Below are 21091 nucleotides of genomic sequence, written 5' to 3' on the forward strand. Positions count from 1 at the left end.
GTAGTATAAATCAATGTATGGAACACTTTTTCATTGTTGTTTTACCTGAAACTTTGTAGAACAATGTACTAGCGTAGAGCATCAATATTGAAGGCTACAGAGGGCAGCAAACGCAACTCTCCACGGCGTGAATGTAATTTACATTACACCTTCATAGCTCGCTCACGACTTCGGTATGCGTGTGCGACCCCAATGTTATTCGGCAAACTTTTAGATAAAACTAGGGGAAAGAACGTATTTTGGACATAGCGTTACGCCAATATATTTTGGACATTTCCATTTGTTTTTGCCGTAAGTGTCCAAAAAATATTGGTGCGTTGCTGTGTCCAAAATATGTTGGTTCCCCTACAAGATTAAATTCATCCATACATTGTTTTTGACAGCATGCTTCTGAACTGAGATTCATAGTAGCACGTGAATGTAATTCCTTGCAAATAAATGATCCCATCCCTGCTCGGCATAAAAATGCCTAATTTGCACGGCGAACAAGGGTCACACGACGGGGCGGGCCTAAATATCCAGGCACGCGAGGAGGTCGAACCAACCGACGATAAATGCAGGTTACACAGCTAAACGTGAATCACTGTGAAGTCGCACAACAGTTGCTGTGGCTGTCAGTCTCGCAGTCAAGTACAGACATCGCTCTCCTATCGGACCCATATCGCTTCACCCTGATATTCGGAACTGGGTAGCGGCTAAGTCCAAACTACCGGTGATCTGCATAACCAGTCGTTTTCCGGTCCAGGAAATAATTTCCGTGTCGCACAAGGGCATCGTAATAGCGAAGATCAACGGAGTGTACTACTGCAGCTATTATGCTCCTACCAGGTGGCCGATAGAACAATTCTCAGCTATGCTAGATTTGCTATCATGCACACTAGTGGGATTGAGTCCCGTGGTCATCGGTGGAGACTTCAACGCCTGGGCGGTTGAGTGGGGTAGCCGATTGACTAACGCGAGAGACTGGGCTGTACACGAAGCTATGGCTAGACTGAAAGTGGATGTCGCGAACGTAGGCGAAAAAGAAGCCGGCAGTAGGAACATTGTAGAGTCCACCATTGATGTGACCTTCTGGAGCCCGGGTCTAAGCCTTATCTCGGATGGAAGGGCTGTTACCGAAACGGCCAAGATTGCGCTCCAAAAGAAGCGAACAGGAATCCACTACTGGTCACCACAGGCGGATGCACGATCAACTCTAAGCGCTCACTAAAGCGATTGGGGGTCATGATCGACGATAAGCTGAAATTCGGAAGCCACGTATCAGAAGGCCGGCTCCAGAGGCACGTTATACTCCATTTGGGACATTTGTGCCATCGCCATACATATAAGCCTTTTCTTCTTCTTCTTCTTGGCGTAACGTCCTCACTGGGACAAAGCCTGCTTCTCAGCTTGTGCATTGTTCTATGAGCACTTCCACAGTTATTAACTGAGAGCTTCCTCTGCCAATGACCATTTTGCATGCGTATATCGTGTGGCAGGCACGAAGATACTCTATGCCCAAGGAAGTCAAGGAAATTTCCTTTATGAAAAGATCCTGGACCGACCGGGAATCGAACCCGTCACCCTCAGCATGGTCATGCTGAATACCCGTGCGTTTACCGCCTCGGCTATATGGGCCCATACATATAAGCCTATTTCATTATTTACCTGAGGGAGCATGGGACAAGAGATGGGAATTAAGAAAGGGATGGCCGCTACAGCAGCGGTCTCCAAACTACGGTATGGTGCCATACATGGTCGAATACGCTAATGGTCAATCGAAACGTGAGGCGCCTAGAGAGTATCCACAGGCTGATGTGCCTTAGGGTGGTCAGCGCATAGCGCACGGTCTCAAAGGACGCAGTATGCGTGCCAGCGGGCATGATGCCCATAGCACTAGTGGTGGCAGAGGACGAAGAGTGCTCCGAGTGACACGGCATAAAAGGCGCGATGTGGACCGCCAGAACATAATCTATGCTGAAGTGGCAAAGGGAATGGGATTCCTCAAGCAAGGGTAGATGGGCACACAGGCTCATACCGAGCGTGTCCAAGTAGACGAACAGGCCCCATGGTGAGGTGAGTTTTCCCTCGACACAATTTCTGTCAGGCCATAGGTCCTTTATGTGGTAAGTTTCTTTTTTTTTCTTCTTATCTGCCCAGAATGCGCAGACTGCGGTAAGATCGCGGAGCATGTGCTCTATGAATGCCCACGCTTCGTAGAGCAAAGGTCAAGTATGCAGAAGAAATGCGACAGAGATATTACTCCGGACAACATTGTTGGAAGGATGTGTATTGTGTACGGGGGCGGACAAATGGGATTCCACGGTCTCCCAAATCGCATTTGAACTACAGAGAAAATGGCGAGCCGAATAACACCTAGTTGAGTTAACTACCCCCCACCCCCCCCCCCCCCCCCCGCCCCCTCCCACTCCAGGAGCTCAACTTCAGTTCAACGGGTAGTCTAAGTACTAGCCAGGACCCGAGCCTCCACGGGAGAGTGAACAACTCAAGGCGGTGGTGGAACGCCTACTTCTACTATTAGAGTGTACCCATGGACGCCCCCCCTCCTTTATGTCATCTCTCATGGGCGTACCGCGAAGGTAAGGAGTCAAAAGTGACGAAATATAGTGCTAATGGCTACTAGGGGAAGAAAGAGAATGAGTTTTTAGTGGGTCGAAGCCCACGTAACCCGAGGGACCACCTCTTGGGTAGCAGCAGCAGATTTTCTCATTCTATAAAAAAGGAAATACCTATTAATATCTGCATATTAAACTAAAAAAATGATGCAAGTATTCCTTCTGGTGCTTATTTCAACAATGATTTTTTTTTTCAATAGGGTAAACTGACTTGATCGATTTCTCTTCGTCGACTCCCTCTTTTGCTTAAATAACTTGATCAAAACCAACTAAATCATTATTTTTCTTGTTTATATAGCAATACACATTCTGTTACAACATAAAAAGAGAATCGATGAAGAGAAATCGACAGTATCAGTTAGGCCGTAAGCATCGATTTCAGCTTTTTTTCATCACATCGAATCCCAACGAAATAAACCCTTTAACACAATTTATACTTCAAGAAAAACTTATCCATGCAAAAGCTATCAACCTCATTTCCACCGGTTTCAATTAACCTGCTTGCCTTGTGCAATAAACTCTCTTAATTTCCATCTCAGATGTTCCGACCCCAATCTAGGCGGTTATCATCGTATCGAGTGGCACACCTCCGAGAATCCATTCTACTTCTTCGCACCGCAATAGGAACCAACATAGCTACGGAAGAAACGAGAAATAGAAAAAATCAAAACGTTCAACTGCACCACCAAAGTTTTACGGATTATTGCAAATAACTTTTATCTGTGTCGATACATTCTGGGCCGATGAGATTTATCGCCCGACTCGCTTTCCATATTTCGAAATGAACTTCTTCGGTTTCAGCAACCACATTTTCCATTCCGACTGGCACCTGTTCGAATGTCTTGTTCAACCTCAAGCAAACCAAACAGGTGGAACTGGCAGGCGGGCAAAGACCTAGGACAGGACAGAAGCGAAGAACTCTCTGAAGCCAACGATCAGGCAAAATAACGAAGAGCTTCACCACAGAGCGAGCGCTTGTAACGACCGAAAACTAATTCTGGGTGAATCTTTATCGGTTATATTCGGGTTCGCATTTGATGCTGCAAAGAAAATCGAAATAGTCTCCCTACGCTAGGTTTAGCTTTCTTCTTATTATTATTATTGCTTATATTACCCATCTGAACGATGCCGGCTACAGATAAGGGCTCCGTTGGATGTAGGAGCTGTAGCTGCCCTGTTCGTTAGAGATGGTAAGGAGATTTGCATTTCGAATAGTGCACCGCACCTGCCAGCTGTTCCTGTCCAATCGATTTGTAAGATGTAGAGTTGCGGTGGTCTTATTCGACCCTTAGAGAGTGGTAATTTGTGTATGTTTCAGGGAGAATTGCTTCTGGGCTACATTAAAAAACGATAATGGTACTTTGTTTGTTGTGTAACTAACCATTGAATTGGGGAAATAGTAACGTTTTACTTGCGTCCATTCTGAATAGGTACCGAATATTGTTAGGCAACTGATTTATGCCTTTTCTATGCCTTCTTCTTCTATTTTGAAATATGGACAGAACCTATTATTAACTGAGAAATATACTTGCCAATGGCAGCCATTCTCGCTTTCGTATCGTGTTGAAGGTGCAAAGCTACTAAAGGAAGTGATAGAAATGTCCATTAACAAATAGCTCCTGGGCTGATTGGGAATCGAACCTAGAAAGTGTCAGCATGGTCTCGCTGGTATACCGATTCGGCTATATGAACCATGTAGCTACATTCATAATCGATGATTTTTCCAGCAGATTTTTTGACCAAATGTAGTAATCGACACAATTAACTTTGCAGAGCAAATTTTGGAGATGTAAGTGCTCAGTTTCTTATCGACAGATTTACAAAATTTTTGTATCAACTGTTTGAAAATTGATCTACGTGTCGTGAAAGTAACTATCAATTTTGAGTTTTCGGCGTTTCAAAAAAGTTTTGACCAAATTTGGAGCTTTTTCCCATAGTTTTCATAGGGTGACGCTAGAACAAATCGTTTTATCGCTTTATCTTTTTTGTTTCAAATTTCTCATCAAAGTAGTGTAAGGATCACTTTTAGAGCTTCCAAAAAGGCACATTTTCGTGCGCGGAGAATGTTGTTACGTCATTCCGCTCAAAAGCTATTGATGAGAAAAAATAGGGGGTTTTCAAGTATTTTTTGTTGAGTTACACAAATAACACCCTCTATTTTTTTGAAATGTTTTATAACACAATTTCTTCTTTTAAATGCAGGTAAAACATATTTGCTCTGACCCGTCATATATCCTTAAAAAAAAAACTATGATTTTTTAAGAAAAACATCTGAACCAGAAGAGATAACGACCATCAGAAAAGATCATGACGTAATTTTATTTCTTTAAGCTGTTGGAAAAATCTCTTACTTCCCTGGTGATGCTTCGTAGAGGTATCTCGTCTTTGGGAAATAACATTGGTTTTATTAGAGTTATCTTTTAGTACCAATCCAATCTGGTCTAGATATATTGGAAGTGCTCTAGATCAGTTGTATCTTCTTTATGATTTTCGTGATATTTTCAATACAACTTCTGAGCTGTGGAGGCTCTTTTACAGGCGTAATCAACGTGGCTACCAAAGATGAGCTTATCGTGTTTGAAGGAGCGCTTCGAAGTGATAGAGTAATTGCCTACACTGATCATTGCTTGCTGCACCGACTTCCGGTTGTTCACAACCACCACCTTAGTTTTGTGGTGAGCCAACTCCAGTTTCCTGAACCTCATCCACGCCTCCATAACCTTCCTCGTTGGCCCAATCTGCATCACAGTACACTTCTACCGCTACAGCGTTCGGGTTCCTTTGATAAACTAGGCCCACGTCCAATGATTCCTTCACGTAACGTAGTATACGCTTCAGATATGCCCAATGAAGATCAGTCGGGCAGCTCTGATACTGGCTGAAAAAAAATACTGATGCTGCCAAGTCCGGCCTTGTAGTCATGGCTGCGTAGGTTAAACACCCGATTAGCTCCCTATAAGCCTGCGTTGTTCGGTTCTTCTACTCACCATGGTGGAGCTTCAGCCGATTCTCCTTCGGCGTCGAAATCGGTTTACAATCGACCATTTTGAAACGTTATAGCATGTCCTGGAGATATTGTTTCTGGCTTATACGCATCGAACCATTTTTCACATCCCGATTAATGCGCAATCCAAGGAAACACCTAATTTTCCCACCGTCATCTCGAACTCATTAGCCAAGCAGCGTTTCACCGTTTCCACAAGTTTCAACGACGAACCAGCATCAGCAACCATGATATCATCGACGTAGATCACCATCAATACGGTTCCCTTGTCAGACTTCCACACGTACAGGCACTGGTCATTTTTACTTCTTTCAAATTTTAGCTGCTTCTTCACAAAATTGTCGAACCGCTCTTCCCAAGCTCGCGATGCTTGTTTCAGCCCATATAGACACCTTTGCAGACGACACACCAGATTTTCTCCAGCCTCATACCCTTCTGGCTGGACCATGAAGATTTCCTCCGTTAATTCTCCGTTCAGGAAAGCCGTTTTTACGTCCATTTGATGTATGACCATGTTTTCCTGATTGGCAACTGCTAATACTGTCCGCAATGTGTCCAATTTAGCGACTGGTGAATAAGTTTTGTTATAGTCAAAGCCTCGTCGTTGACTAAAACTGCGCGCCACTAAGTGAGCTTTATGACGGTCGAGTTCCCCGTCAATACCACGCTTGATCCGGAATACCCACTTGCTGGTGGCTGGAGTACGATTCTCGGGTAACTTCGTCAGGCTCCAAGTGTTGTTTTTCTGCAACGATGCTAACTCATCCTCTACGGCGTCTTTCCACTTTAGCCAGTACGGTCGCTTCCGCGCCTCCGCCAAGTTATTCGAAACCTCGTCGACGTATCCCATAGCATTCAACTTCCGCTTCAGGCTCACCATCGCTATCTCCTCGAAAACTGTCGAACTCGTCCACTGATTCTTCATCTGATACTTCTTCAATTCGTTCTTCACCAGACTTCTCCGGCACTGGAAACTGGAACACATCACTCGAACGAACTAGCTTTTCTTCGGAACAGCCGCCTTCAGCTTCAACAAAGTCAACGTCGCGTGCGTGAACAATCCGCTGGGAGGTTGTTTTCCACACACGATAGCCGTCATGGCCGTAGCCAATAAAGATTCCTTTCCAAGCTTTGGAATCCATCTTCTTCCGATGTTCTTCTGGAATGTGCACAAATACACTACATCCAAACGTACGCAACTTTGAAATGTTTGGTTTCTTACTTTCCCACAATTCGAACGGAGTAACTCCTGATTGGATCGCAGTTGACGGACTACGATTCTCGAGGTAAGCCGCTGTTTGCACTGCCTGACCCCAAACTCGCTTACTGGTTCCGCAATCGAACATCATAGCACAAGCCTTCTCAACAAGAGTGCGGTTCATCCGCTCAGCCACCTCGTTCTGCTCGGGGGTGTACGGAACCGTCCAGTTCACCTCGATGCCTTTCTCCTTGCAGAACCGCTCGAACTGCTTGCTGCGATATTCGCCGCCGTTATCACAGCGCAATTTGCTAATTTTTTACCCGAATTTTGCTGTCGCCAGAGCTTCAAAATTTCGGAACCGATCAAACACTTCGTCCTTCGACTCGATCAAGAACACCATCGTAAAATGCGACCAGTCATCGATAAATGTCACAAAACACGCTCGGATTCGGCAGTAGTTACGGCGCTGGAAACGATGCCGGAGGAGAATCTTTCCCTCGAATTTGGTAAGTGTCGGCTGCTTGATGAGGAGACGAAACGGAAGTATGTCGAATTAGGTGCAACCAATAACGATGGAACGGCGTTCGCCGGTTCGAAGCAGCCCCAAAGGAGAACGAAGATTAAGTGCTTCGGATGTAAGAAGGAAGGTCATATCCTATCGGAGTGTACGCTGAAGAAGAAGAAGAAATCTGGTGGCGATGCAAAATCAAAGGCGCATATGGCTGGCGATGGTGGTGTTTGTTTTGTAGGCGTGAGCAGGGGTGAAAAAGCGCGGGATGAGTCCAGTTCTATACCATCGTATAGGAGCGTCAACAAAAGGTGACAAACGACATCGAGCTCATCCAGATCTGCACACGTCGAACGATACTCCCGGACAAGTTTGTCAAACTGCAAGAACTGATCCTGCAACCTTCCGTGTTCGAACCCCAGGGTCAACATCCTTCGCTTAAGGTACATTCGACTTGCGATGCTGCGTCGTTCAAAAACTCGTCGAAGGGCATCCCATATATCCTTGGGATACTGCTTGTCCTGAATACACTCGAGCTGTGAGCAGTGCTGAAAAATTCATTTCGCCATATCCAAATTCAATCACCTACAGCTCATGTTAGAAGCTTAACCTAAGAATATGGTATATGAATAACTTGTGCAGCTAGACCAGTTCTGCAAAAAAGTCACGGAAAACCCGCTATTTTTCGAAAATTTAAGGTAAATGTCACGGATTACCTTCGAAAAATGCCAATGATATTCACGGTGAATATCATTTGGCATTTTTCAAAGGTAGTCCGTGACATTTACCTTAAATATTCGGAAAATAGCGATTTTTCCGTGACTTTCTTACAGAGCTGGTTTAGCCGCACAAGTTTTTCATATACCATATTCTCAGGTTCAGCTTCTAAAATGAGCTGTAGGTGGTTGAATTTAGATATGACGAAATGAAATTTTCAGCACTGGCTGTGAGTCATGAATTCGGGACACCAGCAGTGACTTGCATTTCCTATCCAGCTTGGCTCGTTTTTCGCGTTCAACTTCTTTATGCTTCTTCACGTCCTGGCTATAACCGACCACATCTTGCAGAGATTCCACCTCACTAGCTAGCGTCTGGAGACACTCCTGTAGTTCGTGTTCTTCTAGCAGAATTTCCAGGCAACCTATTTATTGCACGGATTTAACTCTACTCGATAAAACGCTTAGTCACATATATTCAGGTTTATCTCTTATTACTAATGTTTACCTCTGTCACACTGAAGGTAGTTAAAAGTAGGACACATAGCGTGTACACTACAGGAAATATAAATACGGGCTAATTACTAACAGGGGTTGCATTTCTAACATGCAAGTGCTTATCACGAGCAGTCGCATCCTCCACACCTTTTAGAATTCCTGCGAAAGCGAAGGCCTCCGTCTGGGTAGACTTCGTGACCGTTTCTTTCACAGGTTCCACCGATGCTGCAGTTTTCGTGAGTCTCACGTGATCCTGCTTGGCATCATCCATCGACTTACGAAGTCGCAACAGGGCCGTTTTCAGGTCTTCCTCGATTTCGGACAGTCCTTACCTTTTTTGGTTGATGACCCTCAACAACCACGCTCCGTCAAGTATCTCCAAGGGCTGGCTTGTCGGGGCGTGGATCGGAGCTCCCACGCTGGAGCTGCGTGCGCAGCTTCCCGCACCTACCTCCTCGCTTTTCGGGGGTTCGTCGGGACCGGGACTGTAGTCCTTGCTGCTCCAGTGGCGTCGGTCTACTGGGTTGGATCCAAGCCCGCGGATGTATTACCACGAAACACAGCCCATCGCAATGGGTGTGGAGCTCGCTCCCGTACATTACACAAACAAGATTGATCGTCTTTGCGGCCGAGGTAACACTTTACAACCGACCACTGAATCAAAATTCCACCGTCGCACAACAATAATGAAAATGTTGCAACCTACATTTGATGCATTTCAGATTTTTGGGCCTTGTATTGCGATTTTCGAGCGGTAACTTCAAGCTGGTAAACAGAGCAACGCTGTTGAAGATATACCATCAAACAGTTCCGATTTTGTGTCAGTAATAATTGATTATTCACAAGTTGAAAAGTACGCAACAAATTCAGCTTCCGCTTTGTCCGCAACAAAAAATTTCGAGATCATGTCATTAATTGTTACCAGTTGCGATAAAGAAAGATAAGTTGCCGCGCCTTCTTTGTTACTTGTTTTGTGTCTCTTTTGTCTGACAATTTTCTTCTCTGCAACCGACCGACGGACTTCGTGTGAATGCAGCGACACATAGTCCACTGACAGTGTGCGTGGACCTTGGCGTGGACCTATTCCCGTATCCATGGACGATGGACGCTCGGTGACCACATTGATGGGTGGCATTTAGTACAAAGCTCACACCCATTTATGTTGTTGCATTGCTTCATGCCGTTATTTTTTGGTTTTATGACTCAACGGCATAATTCTATGACTCAGCGTCAAAATGTTGCATGTAGATCAACAAGAAAAAGTTTGGCGTAACGTCCTAGGCAACCATTACTTATTTTTGAAAATTGTTAAAAATTTTTATGATATTCGTCATTTTTGTCATGCAATTATGACTTGTAGTCATGTTATCATGAAGCAACACATATTAAGATTTTATGATTTTTTTTTCGTCATGTTTTGGGTTCCGGATTTTTGCCCGTGTGGTTACGCAACGCCAGAGTTGGTTGTAGTCTTGGTTGTAGTTTTAAAATAATTAATGGTGATAAGTGTTAATATAGTGCAGCAGATTAATTTGTCGTATACGACTCAGAGTAAATCACGTTCACCAGATTCAAATAACTCAAAGTACTTTGCTGAAAATTTGTTTCCCTTCCAAAAGTGGAACCAGTCGTTTATCAAGCGTAGGTATTGCTATTTGTAAAGCTAAACCTGCCAGAGTTCAGCGTCCCCCTTTCGAAAAAACGGCCTTTTCGCCTCCCGATAACGCCCGCTGCAGCGCATTATCCGAATTGATTTAATTTTCCACGCTAGATTAGTCTCAAGATATCGCATTTCCTATAATCAGAAGTGAAATTTTTACTTCGCTTCATTTAACTTAACCATCGTTTGCTACAGTCGGTGAGCGTAAATAAATTTGCTCACCCCGTGGCCTTCTCTTGGTATCGCCTCGGAACAGTTGGAACCGTCTCCGGATGTAACATTCCGAAACCTGTTCCCTGCTTGCTATGACGACCGAGCGTTGAGCTGGAAATCGCAGGTGGAGGGGGTAAATGTTGAGTGGTATATTAATTTCTAAGCTGTGTCGCTTGCGATGACAGTTTAATTTCTTTTCGTAAAGCCCTGCGATAAATTATTCGAGTTTGAAAACTAATCCCTTCATATCGGCTCTGGTGATCAATGCTGCTAGGACCCGTATTTCTGAAGTGGTAAAAGCGCGTGTATTCAACAAAACCATGCTAAGAGTAGTTGGGTTCGGTTCCAGCTTGGTCCATGATCTTTTCGAAGTGGAATTCCTTATCTTACTTGTGCATGGAGTATCTGTCATGCTATATTCAAAAGTCTCTTAGTTCATGGCTGTAAGATGCTCATAAAATATTAATAAAATAGGCACATCTCAGTCGAAATGATACGCCAAAGTGAAAAGGATCAATACTATTTAAAAACAGAAATGGATGCTTCGAAAAATAGAATACGCATACATTTTTGTAGTATACTCTAATATTTAAAAAAAAACATTATCAAAGCAATAACTTTATTTGAGTTGTGTTTCATTTTGGACACTACATAACAATTCCAGCATTTGTCAGTACATTCCTGACCAATAGGATGCAATCGGTATTCGTATTCCCTGAACATCATCTACTCTCCGTTGTACCGCATGGGTAGTCAGCATCGATAGATATAAATGATTGCCTCGATTTAGTGGGGAGAGAAATGTTGTTTATTGCTGTTACTAACCTACAGTTCGGGTGGGATGCAGCGCCGCTCTTTGCCAACCTATCGATGCCTAATAAGTTCTTTTGTGCTGCAAGTGCTCCCAGCTTATGCTGATCTACTCTACATCGTTCATGGTCAACAACTTTAGCCGGAATGTATTTATCGGTTGGACTACCAGATCAATATACCTTGCTTACAGGACACACTTCCCAGCAGTTGGTACATATAAACTCTTTCGTTTCATCTGCCATCTGCATCCGGAGCATCGTCATCGTACTCTGCTGCCACCGGTAACAAAGCAAATTTCCCATCACCATTCGAGAACCAGCACAAGAGCCCGTGGATTATGGTTTTGCGTACTGAACGGTCTCGATGAACCTTCTTCCCCTTCCGAATTGGTCCCGAATAGGAGCAACAACTACGACGACGACAACGATGATGATGATGATGATGGCGATGGTGGTCTATATGCGATACACAAAATAGCTAAAGCCCATAAATTCATCTTTATCGTTCATTTGTGTGCTACTGCTGGCTGCCGTTACCTGTGTAATCATATACATATTTAATGCAGATCTATAAATAATTTATTGCGTCTGAGAGCAATTTTCATTTTTGCTGCTTCCTGCCCAGCGCTTCGGTTCGCATGTTTGTCTAGGATCATCGGAAGCTCTCAGGGTGTGAACGAAATGGGACAAACATCGTGTTATTGCCATCCATGGAGGTCACGAGCGAGCGACACATCAACACTACCGACTGATTCACAGTAGGGGAGGAAGGGGTAACCCCGTCACCTTAAGCATTGGGATTATTAAAAATTAATGTAAGAGTTAATTTGATATTTTAACTACGCAGAATGTTTGATTCATTAGTATTTTATAAGATTTTTGCATTAAAATTTCCAAAATATGTTTATTTTACCGAATAATGTACATAACACAAACATATTAAATACTGATGTTGTTAATGCAGTGCGGGTAAGACCGTCACCCGTATGGGGTAAGTCCGGCATACCTTTTTTCAAGATACTTTTGAAGATTTTAATTTGAAAATGTTTCCAACATATTTTCGATGAGTTGTGATGGTTTACCAATTATTATAATCAGTCATTTTTTTATATGATCGTTAATTTTAAAGTATATGCGACATGCTGCCAAATAAGGAAAAATCTACTTAAGCGATCATGCCGTTGTTCCCACAGGAACATCAGTATAACTGGAAAAAACAGCCTATGATATAATCTTTCGCACTGTTGTAAAAAGTACATACTGCCAAAAACCTCGATCGTTCTCTTCTTCTTTTTCTTCTTGCATTACGTTACAACTGGAGAAAGCCTGTTGTTGAGCTTGTTCTATGAGCACTTCCACAGTTATTAACTGAGAGCTGCCTCTGCCAAAGACCATTTCGCCTGTGTATATCATGTGGCAGGCATGAAGGTGTTCTTTAGTATATGCCCAAGAAAGTCAAGAAAATTTCCTTTACGTAAAGATCCTGGACAGACTGGAAATCGAACCCATCACACACACGGTCATACCTCGATATAACGTAACTTTTAGCTTGATATAACATTCGGCTCCGTAAAGCGTTAAACGTGATTGCGCCTCGATTAACTGAGTTAGATAAAAATAATAATGATTCTATTTTGCCAGCCCTCAGGTGAATCCTTGAAGAATCATTGGAGGAATACCCGAAGAAATCCCAAAACGAGTTCCTGAAAGAATTCTCGCCGATGAGTGACGGGCTTACCCGAAAAGCCAACTTTTCTTAAATTGCACCGTAATTTCTGAAAAATTGTTGAAACTGACCTTTCGATGAATCTTGGCACTGAAGAATAGTACAGATGAGAATACATGATTGATTAAAATAAATTTCTATACTTGTTTTGTAATTCAGAGGCTAAATTCTACCGACGAAAAATTACTTCCATCGTTGGTGCAACAACGTGTGCGTTTGTTTTGTTTATTTTCTTCGCGTTTGACAGGTCAATGTTGGTATCATGTGTCTCAAAAAAGTAAAAATGGTTAAAACAAATAAGATGCGTGGCCAAAAAGCTACTAAATAACTATTTTCTGGTAGATTCATTGGGGTGACGGGCTTACCCACCCTGACGGTGTTACCCGCTTTTCCCCTACATATACCAGAAACAATAGCTAACGATGTGGTGTGCTATGGAATTTTCGTCATCATCGGAGTGCAAAGAAGTTGTTGATTTGGAAAACAAACATTGTAACGGTCGACCAGTGTTGAGTTTGCAAAGGACATTAGAAAAGATGTTGCGTCTCTTAGAGTGGGCCATTTCATATAAATTTTGATTATTAGTATAAATGACTTCAGTACGGATATTAGGTCAGTCAGGTCGAATCGAAATTTCGTTGAATTGAGGCTTTGAAGTGTGTTTGACTCATAGATGTTAGTTAAGGCCCATATTGCAACAGCTGGAAAGACATAGGTGTTCAGTATGGCTATGCTGAGGATAAGAGGTTTGATTCCCGGTCGGCGCAGAAACTTTCCATAATGGAATTTTCCCTGATTTTCGTGGGAATAGAGTATTTTGCTGTCTGCCACACATACAAAATGTTCATTGGCAGGGGAACCTTTCAGTTCATAACTGTGAAAGTGCTCATAGAACACTGCTGAGAAACAGATTTCATCTCATACAGCAAAACTTTCTGAAAACTATACCCGCCGTAAAAAAATAACATATAGGGTGCTTCATCACAATAATTTTCCAGGCATGCTGCTTTAAAAAATAGTCAGAAAATTGTTTTACATCATGAATGGAGTTTAAAAAATTGATTTCAATTGTCAATTTTCATTTATTTTCGTGAGGATTTCATACCAGTGTGAAACAAAAACCCCGTGTTACCCCACTTTTCATTCCCCACATGTTATAGCCAAAAAATAGCTGCCACCACCAATTGCTTCATAAGTTATCAAACAAATTGTAAATCAGCTTTTTTTGTTATTTTAATAAAAAAAACCTCCAATTTATGGAGATTATTGTTATAGAATAATATTTTTCTTATTTATATTTGCTAACCTAACGTTCGAAAGTTTTTTCTATTTTTTAGTTGAAAATGTTGATCAAAATCGGTTTTTTCAATTTTTTGGTTAAGTGACCCACTGTGTCTTCTGTGTACATTTTAGAGTATTTATACTTATAAGTGTCTTCGGAAGAAATGTTAAAAATATCAGAATGAACAACTTGGCAGAAAAAAGATTTCTCCTAGGACGCTCCTAAAAAAGCCCCCCTGCTTGCACCAACCCCCCCGTAACTTGTCAGATGAGCTCAGTTTCGCGTACATACTTGCAAATCGCAGATGTCGCTACTGTTCGTGAACAAAGGGTCAATCCTTCACTGACGCAACAATTTTTGTCCATGCGAAAACACCATTTTGTTTCGTGGTGAGTGGAAGCCAACAAGAGGCTAGCGTTTCGTATCAAAAGGACGTATTCAACAGAAGCGCAAAAACTAATGTTCATTAAATTGATATTATTTTGATTTTTTTCTTCGTTGTTGTAAGAAATGTAATGCGCATGCTAGACCAAACCGAAGATCAATGTTTGGCCAGGAATCGACCCTACGTTGTTGTGATATTTTAAATGAAATATGCGACACGGAGATATAATAGTTCTGCCATGGTAGCGGTCAGAATACAACTAATTTATTGTCATAGACATTCACACACTACATACAAAGAGAAGGTGATATGTATAACTGTGGGCACAATACATTCGCACGAACAATCAAACTCGAAAAAAAAAACATCTGCAAATGATTATTTTTAACTTCTATTTTGGCTTGGCCACCAGATATGTAACTGTAAAATGTTAGCATAAGTAACCTTATTTATTACTTGCTGGTGCTTAACCTTCGCGTACCCAACGTCAATTTTGGATGATTTTAGAATCTAGAATCAGCTATGAAAAATGCATTTCCCAACCGATTTTTTTGAAGTCAATTGCATTCGCTCCAGATTTGTCCACATTTTCAAGGACCACCATACGGAACCGGTTCACCCTTCCGTTCCGGAGTTATTCCAGATTCCGTTGGGGTCATGACCGGCCGGAAAATGACACATGAATGCATTTTACTCTGCATCTATTGTTATTTTGGAAATTTGCACATATTATACGCCAGGAATACAGAAACTATATAACTACAAGGAACCATTGACTTGAAATGAGGCAATCAAGCAGTCTCGTGAACCGGATATGTCCCGGGTGCCCCCAGGGAAGTGGCCAAAGTGGCCATTCTAGCAACATTGTCAGAATCAATCGTGCGGCACATCAAACTTTATGATTTGTCGAAACATGACTGGAAATGGTCCTTCCAGGCTCCTAAGACCCCTTGGGACCGGTCTGGCCATACCCGGAATGTTCCGGATACCCTCAGGAAAGTAGTAATTTCTCAAACATAGTCAAAATCAACCGTGCGGCACCTCTAACTCCATAATATGTTGAAACATAAAGGAAAATTATCCTTCTAGGCCCTTATGGTCCCTTTGGACCGGTCTGGCCATACCCGGAATATTCCGGATGCCCTCAGGGAAGTTGTCATTTCCCAAACATAGTCAAAATCAATCGTGCGGCACCTCTATCTCCAGAATATGTTGAAACATAAAGAAAAACAGTCCTTCTAGGCCCTTATGGCCCCTTGGGACTGGTTTGGCCATACCCGGAATGTTCCGGATGCCCTCAGGGAAGTGGTCATTTCTCAAACATATTCAAAATCAGCCGTGTGACACCTCAAACTTCATGATTTGTCGAAACATGAAGGATAACAGTTCTTTTAGGCTCCCAAGACCCCTTAGACTGGTTCTGGCCACACTCGAGATGCTCCGGATGCCCCCAGGAAAGTGGTCAAGACTGCCTTTTCCACAACGTTGGTCAAATCAATCGTGCGGCAGCTCAAACTTCATGATTGATAAAAACCTGGAGGAAAATGGTCCTTCTATGCTCTTATGACCCCTCGGGAACGAGCTGGCCATATCCGGAATGTTCCGGAGGCCCCCAGGAACGTGACAAAAGTGGAAACTTCCACAACGTCAAAACCAACCGTGCGACACCTATAACTTCATGATGTTGAAACATAAAGAAAAACAGTCCTTCTAGGCCCTTATGACCAGAGTTGCTCCCTGTCACTATCAATGGTAGGCAAACCGCCGATTCTGATAGGCTGACTGCGATCCAAGTTAGCGTGTGCTCTTTTGAGTAACCGTCACTTTTCTTTTTTTCCATCACAACTGCACTGATTGCGATGGCGGGTAGATATCACTGATAGGTCATCTTTTAAATTCGTTGAAAAATCAATCGTGATGAAATTTGAATATGTGGTACAGCTTTACAAGTTTTGTATGTTGGTCATTAAAAATTTTGAGTTTTGTATAAAATCGGTGGTGCAAAATCGGTTGTCAACTGACATGACTGATATTTCGCAGCTCTGCTTATGCCCTTATGCAAGGGCCCATATAGCCGAGGCGGTAAACGCACGGGTATTCAGCATGACCATGCTGAGGGTGACGGGTTCGATTCCCGGTCGGTCCAGGATCTTTTCGTAAAGGAAATTTCCTTGACTTCCTTGGGCATAGAGTATCTTCGTGCCTGCCACACGATATACACATGCAAAATGGTCATTGGCAGAGGAAGCTCTCAGTTAATAACTGTGGAAGTGCTCATAGAACACTAAGCTGAAAAGCAGGCTTTGTCCCAGTGAGGACGTTACGCCAAGAAGAGGAGGAGGAGCTTATGCCCTTGGGACCGGTCTGGCCTCATCCGGCCAGAGGAAGTGATCATTTCTCAAATATGTATTGTCAAAATCAGTCGTACGACACCTCAAATTTCATGATTTGTCAAAACATGAGAGAAAACAGTCCTTTTAGGCTCCCATGACGTCCTGGCTACACCCGAAATGTTCTGGATGTCCCCAGAAAAGTGTTCAAAATGACCACTCCCACAACGTTGGTCAAATCAATCGTGTGACACCTCAAACTTCAAGATTTTTCGAAACGTGCAGGAAAATAGTTCTTCCATTCTCCTCTGCTTCCTACCATGGCTGTCAGGGAGGTGACCAAATCTGCCATTTCAACAATGTTATCAAAATCAACCGTGTGACTTCTAACTTCAAAATTCGATGAAGCGATGAAGTCATTCTGGAAAACTTCAAGCATTTGAGACTAAACCCGAAATGTTCGAGATATCATCTTCACAGTGCTATAGTTTTTTCGAAAAATAAAATAGTATAAAGACGATTGAGAGCTATGAGTATTCGGGAGCAATCTGGTTGCATAGAATATGTTTCGAAGAATTTACAGAAATGGTGACGATTACAATGTTGAGAGAATCAAGCGTGAAATTAAGATATTAGATTTTTGAGACATGAATAGAATGTTGTATTTGAACTCACATGGTCCCAACTTCGGGTATATTATTCAGGATATAGGGTAAATTATATAACTTTATAAATAACGTTAATTGTTAAACTTTGAAATTTTTATTTTTCAACCGTTTGCATGCGCATGTTTCTTCGCTAGCCCAGCATTTGCAATAAAATGTTTGCATACCTCTGCTTGTTCCATGTTCTCTACAAATAGCCTTGAAACATGACGAACATTTAGTGTGAATTGTCACATCCTTGGATCGGCATCAGAAAAACAACATTTTTTATTCGATCGGATACGAATCTAAAATCAGAATGCTATGTTTGAACACTTATATCACCACTGGACTGTGCACTAAGTTTTCATAAGTGCGAAAACGTAAATAAAAATGCACGATTGCATCAAATCAATTTGATGTCTTCGGCGCACTATTTCTACGATCTATGCTGAATAAGTGCTCTGAAGACACCGAGTTGATTTGATGCAATCGCGTACTTTTATTTGCGTTTTCGCACTCGTAAAAACTAGTGTGATAGTCCAGTGCTGAACTAAATGCGCTATACAACAATTGGATTAGTTATCCTTACTCGAACCCACAAAACAAGTCCTTGTCAACGGAAGATAGTTACCATACATTTCCTCATAACTTTTCACCGGAGGACTTCTGGGACATATCCGGTGTGGCAAAGTTGTTTCCAAGGGGCCTTGGGAACCTAGAATGGCCATTTTCCTTCGTGTTTCGACAAATTATGACGTTTGAGATGTCGCACGATTGATCAACGTTGTGGAAATTGCAATATTGACCACTTTCCTGGGGGCATCCGGAACATTTCGGGTGTGGTCATTCCAGGTCCATCCTAAGGGGTCATGGGAGCCTGAAAGGACTGTCATCCTTCATGTTTCGACGAATCATGAAGTTTTGATTGGCTGATTTTGGCAACATTTGTGAAATCACCCCATCACTCGGGCCATCCGGTACATTCCAGGTGTGGCCAGACCGATCCCAAGGGTCCATAATGGCCTAGAAGGACTATACTCATCTTTGTACACACAAATCATGAAGTTAGAGGTGCTGCACGTTCGATTTTGACAACTTTGTGGAAACGGGCACTTGGTCACTTACCTGGAGGCATCCGGAACATACCATGGCCAGGCCATTCTCGAGAGGTGAGAAGATACTGGAATGACTATTTTCTTGTGGTTCAACAAATCATGAAGTTCGAGGTGTTGCACGATTGATTTGAGAAACGTTGTAGAAATGACCACTTTCCTGGGGGCATTCAGAACATTTCGGGTGTGGCCAGAACCATTCCAAGGGATCATGGGAGCCTAAAAGGACTGTTATCCTTCATGTTTCGACAAACCATGAAGTTTGAGGTGTCACACGGTCGATTTTGACGTTGTGGAAGTTTCCACTTTTGGCACGTTTCTGGGGGCACCCGGAACATTCCGGGTATGGCCAGCTCGTTCCCGAGGGGTCATAAGAGCCTAGAAGGACCATTTTCCTCCACGTTTCTATAAATCATGAAGTTTGTGGTGCCGCACGATTTATTTGACCAACGTTGTGGAAAAGGCAATTTTGACCACTTTCCTGGGGGCATCCGGAGCATCTGGAGTGTGGCCAGAACCAGTCTAAGGGGTCATGGGAGCCTAAAAGAACTGTTATCCTTCAGGTTTCGATAAATCATGAAGTTTGAGGTGTCACACGGCTGATTTTGAATATGTTTGAGAAATGACCACTTCCCTGAGGGCATCCGGAACATTCCGGGTATGGCCAGACCGGTCCAAAGGGACCATAAGGGCCTAGAAGGATAATTTTCCTTTATGTTTCAACATATTATGGAGTTAGAGGTGCCGCACGGTTGATTTTGACTATGTTTGAGAAATGACTACTTTCCTGAGGGTATCCGGAACATTCCGGATATGGCCAGACCGGTCCCAAGGGGTCTGAGGAGCCTGGAAGGACCATTTCTCTTCATGTTTCGACAAATCATGAAGTTTGATGTGCCGCACGATTGATTCTGACAATGTTGCTAGAATGGCCACTTTGGCCACTTCCCTGGGGGCACCCGGGACATATCCGGTTCACGAGACTGCTTGATTGCCTCATTTCAAGTCAATGGTTCCTTGTAGTTATATAGTTTCTGTATTCCTGGCGTATAATATGTGCAAATTTCCAAAATAACAATAGATGCAGAGTAAAATGCATTCATGTGTCATTTTCCGGCCGGTCATGACCCCAACGGAATCTGGAATAACTCCGGAACGGAAGCGTGAACCGGTTCCGTATGGCGGTCCTTGAAAATGTGGACAAATCTGGAGCGAATGCAATTGACTTCAAAAAAATCGGTTGGGAAATGCATTTTTCATAGCTGATTCTAGATTCGAAAATCATCCAAAATTGACGTTGGGTACGCGAAGGTTAATAACTGCACTTAAAGAAAACATGAGTTTCTTATTAATTTTATGAAAGCCGACTATTTTGCCTTTACTTGTTTTATGTACCACAGAAAAAGCGGAAGCAACAAATAAAGGTTTCTGGTTAATGTTTTAATATTTTTTGCTCGGATTGTTATTGTCGGTTTTCGTCCTTTCCAAAAGTAGCGCTTGCCGTATGAATCTGACAGTACCACCCGAACCAAAATTTTTAGGTACGCTGACGTTGTTCGGCAGCTGTCAAGAAGCTCCCGGGTTGGCTTGCACAGATAACCACCAGGATCATTGGCGACCATTTCATTTGCAGTGAGGGATAGAGGCTCTAAGGGGGACCCAAAAGCGACGGCTACTACTACATAAATCCATAAACGAACTGTGGACGAGGACTGGCGAGATCACCACTGCGAGAGGCTTATGTACCCACCAGCGAGCATTTGGCAGGAGGTTCAACACTAGGAGCACGAGGTGACGTAGCACCGGCCGAGGAAGCGCAGTTAACTGGCGCGGAATTCACACGGTAGTATTGGTAATTGCCGAACAGCTGATCGACTACACGAGCGGGCGGACTACCATCAGCAAGGACCTAAAACCTGCCTGCTGAAGCTTCGCAAATCGCTGGCTCTTGCCAAGAAGAAGTTTGATCTCCTGGTCGAAGAGCGTATGGCAGCTGAAGGAGGAGCGGTCCACTAGCAACGCGACGAGGCAGCATGAAACCATGCAGCTCACCGGAGGCGTAGCGGAGAGGTCAAAATGCCCTACGGCTCGAGTTGCATGGTCGAAACCTGCAGAGAAGACGTGGCCCAAGAAGCGTCCGGCAGAGAAGAACGAAAATCCATAGAGGAAGAAGGGCACGGCTGGCGCGAGTAACCAGGCTACCAAGTCGGTTGCGAAACGCATCAAGGGCAGGGAAACCAAGCCCCAAGAGGCCAATCCTAAAAGGAACGGTGACCAACTGAACAAAAAATAGAGAACCCATGGATTATGATCGGAAAAAAGATGGTTGTGAAAAAGCGATGTCAGCTCGCAAATGCGAATGGAGCGACGCGCTGGTCTTCA

Source organism: Aedes albopictus, chromosome 1, assembly GCF_035046485.1.
Source record: "Aedes albopictus strain Foshan chromosome 1, AalbF5, whole genome shotgun sequence".
Taxonomy (NCBI): domain Eukaryota; kingdom Metazoa; phylum Arthropoda; class Insecta; order Diptera; family Culicidae; genus Aedes; species Aedes albopictus.